The 4,364-nt window shown below is 42.9% G+C and overlaps 1 pseudogene; it reads right to left on the reverse strand.

Annotated features, from left to right (window-relative positions):
* Positions 1–3,155: 3,155 nt before the first annotated feature.
* LOC137612533 (coiled-coil-helix-coiled-coil-helix domain-containing protein 2 pseudogene) lies at positions 3,156–3,948 on the reverse strand (annotated as a pseudogene).
* Between the last annotated feature and the right edge of the window lie 416 nt (positions 3,949–4,364).

Below are 4,364 nucleotides of genomic sequence, written 5' to 3' on the forward strand. Positions count from 1 at the left end.
GGGAAATCAACTTCCAGCCTCATGAGCAGTATTTATTGGCTGAATGTTATTTATGCTGACTGGCAGGAAGATCAACTGCCTGCTAGCCCAAACGCCCATGAATGGATCCTGCAGACATACTCATCTGACCAGTTTGATTTGTCTGGTTCCATTCTCATCTGAGATGGAGTCCGTCAAAACCGCCAATTGCTTCTGCATGCTTTGGAACAGCATGCAGATTGTGTCCCAGCCCAGAGACAGCGTGCTTGTCTGGGCTGGGACACTAGCTTTAAATGTATTTCCATTCAACAAAAATATTCACAACTTTTCCATTTCTCCACTTAAATCTTTAACCAATTCGTAACCGCAATTATGGTTTGATCTTGCAAGAGACACACGAGTTTCTCCTTCAGATTATACCGTCTACACAAGATGTAGTCTACCTGTATGCTCCTACCTCTATTCTTATAGGTCACCCTTTGTTTCTGCCTCTTCTGGAAGAAAGTATTCACTATAGCCATTGCCATCCTTTTTGTAAAGTCAACCACTATCTGTCCTTCTGCATTCCTCTCCTGGATACCAAATCTGCCCATCACTTCCTCATCACCTCTGTTTCCTGCACCAAAATGTCCATTGAAGTCTGCACCAATGACAACTCTCTCACTTCTAGGTATGCTCTGCATCACTTCATCAAAGTCCAGCATTCTGTAATACTGTGGTTTTTCTTTCTGTTAATGAAAGAAAAATCCACAATGATCACCAAAATCACTTGAAACTTACCAAAGAAACAATAAATAAAAGTTTATTGAAAATTAAACAATCTAAATCAGACATTACTTTGGAATTGTTGTTCAACAGAATTATTTAAAAAAAAGAAAAAAGAAACAGGCCTGGAAAAAAAGATGGTACCCATAGCATAATATTTTGTCGCACAACCTTTTTAGGCAATCACTGCAATTAAACGATTTCTGTAGCTGTCAATGAGACTTCTGCACCTCTCAACAGGTATTTTGGCCCACTCCTCGTGAGCATCAAAGTCAAAGTCAGCTTTATTGTCAAGTGTACTATATATGCACGACATACAGCACAGATGAAATTGCAGTCCTCTCTAACACACGGTAAATTGCACCAAATTGCACTCTGCTAGCATAGCATAAAGTCTTGATACAGACTGTAAATGCTGTAAATTGTCTTTTTCAACCTTTGTTTTTGTTTTGATTTAACTAATATGAAGTAATCAATTGTAGAGTTTTAGAAAACGCAGTAGGCAGATTTTATTAGGTGATGAATTTGAAGCAAGGCACTGGGGCTAACTATCATCCTCAAGAAGGCCAGCTAACTAGCTTCTCGAATCTTACAGGGAATTAGAGATGTAAGAGTGGCATCAATTTTCTCATCTAACTTTACACAAATTTGCTCCTGTCATTTTACAACTTTGTCCTCATTGTCATTTAAATGCAATGATGCTGTATGCTACCATAAGAAGCTACTCGGTACTCTCTTTTCACTCACTTGATGCCCCTCTTCAGGTTAGACCTGGCTGAGCTGTAAAGTTCCACATGTCCCGACCTGAAGGCAGAGTATCGTTCCCTCAGCAGCTGTTCCACCTCACTGTTCACCCATTGTTTCCTATTTGTATAATGTCTGACCATCTTCTCCTCATTGACATTTTCCATACACATTTAAATATAAAACAGAACAATGGATACATAGTCTTTTAAGTTCTCCTGTGCAAAAATCTTCCAGTTGGTCATGTGGACGCAGTCCTGTAGCTGTGGGATGGCACTTTCTGACTAGACATACAGTATATTGGTGACACTATATTCAGCTAGTGTTCTCTGTATGAGAGGTCTGCATGCTGGGGTGAGAAACAGGTGGTCCGATTGTCCAAGGTAGTGGAGGGGGGAGACCTTGTATGCGTCCTCGATGTTACTGCGAACCCTATCCAGCATGTTATGACTCTGCGTTCCACATGTAACATTCATTCATTTTCTGCCGCTTCATCCACCGTAGCGGGTCACGGGGAGCTGGAGCCTATCTCAGCTGGCACAGGGCGTGAGGTGGGGGACACTCCGGGCACGATGCCAGTGCACCGCGGAGCCACACACAAAAACAAACAACCATGCACACACACACTAACTCCTACGGGCAGTTTGGGACCGGCCAATCAACCTGAAGCACTTGCTTTTGGAGGTGGGAGGAAGCCGGAAAACCCGGAGAGAACCCACACAGACACACGTGTGCGCAGCTGTTACGATGACAACCGTGTGCTCTCAGGCCAGGTAAAAAAAACACATCTGAGAGGAATAAACTCTACATCAGGTGTGTTTCAGTCACTGCCACGTTGGTGCACCACCTGTTGTTGGAATAGATAATCAGTCCTCCTCTTCTGCTTTTCCCTGAGCAACTCGTCCAGTCGGCTTGGTGCGCTGTGCGGCCTGCCAGCATGAAAATAATAGGCAGGTTGTGAGTTTTATTACAGATAGCCTACAATCTACATTGCTGGCATTGACTTTCAAACTGACCCAAATAATTGGCAGGAACATCCTCATGCATACACATACATTATGGGATTTGTTCCATGCTCAGAATTTCAAAGAGATCTTGAAAGAAGGATGAAAAATTGAGTAATACATCAAGGAAAAAGTGACCAGGATGACAACAGACAGTGGTTCAAACTTCATGAAGGCCATTCGATTATATGTTGAACAGAACAAAGGTGACAAGATCACCAGTGGACAGGAGGAGACAGGCTCAAACAATGATAATGGACCAGAGGATCAAATTGATTTGGAGTTGGAGCTTCTAGACACTTCCGCCATTGTGAATGATGACAATGGACTCCGGTACCAGCTCCCAAAATGCCAAAGTTCTGCATGTCATCTCCTAAATGTCGCGTCAACACTTAATACCAGTGCTACAGGAACTACCGGTGAAACATATATATAAGTATATATATAAGTTATATATATAAGTTGTCTCGGGCAGCTTTTGCGAAATATGTCACTCTTTAGACTAAAACGAGCAGGTCAGTTACAGCAGCTAAAACTGTAGAGCAAGAATGTAAGTTGCAGTTCCTCTGACCAAACCAATTCCGTTGGAGCTCACTGTTCCTCGTAGTTTTTTTGTTGTTGTTTTTTTGTTTTTTTAATGATCCAATTATTTTATTATTGTTTCAAACACAGTGACTCTCTATACGCATATGGAAATTACACAAGCATTGAATGAAATCAACTCAATACTTGCAAGAACAAACTATATAGATATCATCCATAAGACTATCACAGGTGCTGCACCTGCATCCTGAGACGTCACCGGAATGATGATAATTAGCTGTCAAACGTTTTATTATCTGTGGTGAATATCTTCGGTCATCTCAGTTTCCAGCTTTTCCTTCCCCATCTTATTAAAGACCATTAGCAAATTTGCACTGTTTGAGCACGTCACTGAAGCCCTCACAGAGTTTCAAGTCGCTCTGGTTTTGTGCACATTCGATGAATTGTTTGAGTTCATACGAACAGGCCTGCTGCTGCTGGGGGGCTTGCTGCTGGTACGATGGCTGAGCCTGATATGGTTCCTGGTATGTGACATCAGGATTGGCAGTCCCTGAATTTCCCCCGCTAAAACCTCCAGTCATGGCATGGCCGATAGTGTGTCCGACTGCAGAGCCCACTGCCACTCCAGCGGCTGTAGTTGCCATCTGGGCAAACATACCTAAATGTCTGGGGGCAGCAGCTGGAGCACCCACAGCAGAAGGAGCAGCACGCACTGGAGCGGGGGCATAGGAAGGAGGTGGTGCAGCACGGGCCATAGGTGTTGGTGATGGCCGGCTGGCCGGGGGGGCCATTCTAGATGTCCGGCTTCTGCTTCCTCTAGGCATTTTTATAAACGTTGTATATCAGTGACTTTTCCGACCGATTGAAGCAAACCGTCCTGTCCGAAGATGCTAACAGCGTCGACCTTCGGTTAATCCGGAATTGAAAGGACTGTGTACATCCACAAGGAGAAAACAGGAAAAGAAATCTGCACCGTATGCATAGCAATGAAGATAAAGATGTAAGTTGGTAGAACTTACATTGTTAAAGGGTAATTAAACAGATGTCAGCATAGCTGATTAATGTATGTTAATCATCTCTTCTAAGTTCAATTATAATGCAGTGCAGTTTTTTCATTGTAATTGTCAGTGCTCGTGTGTCCGTCAGTCCATTAGTATGTCCACAAAATATCTTGGCAACACTTGCAGATAGAAAAATGAAACAAAAACCAGATAACTCGGGCGGCAAAGCAGATGAAAATGAGATGATGAGCTTGAGCTTGAGCAAGCCAGGTCAAGGTCAAATTTAAACATTTGTACTCTCAGGAGTACAAATGCACTCCTGAGAGTA

Source organism: Antennarius striatus, chromosome 2 (genome assembly GCF_040054535.1).
Source record: "Antennarius striatus isolate MH-2024 chromosome 2, ASM4005453v1, whole genome shotgun sequence".
NCBI classification, from domain to species: Eukaryota; Metazoa; Chordata; class Actinopteri; order Lophiiformes; family Antennariidae; genus Antennarius; species Antennarius striatus.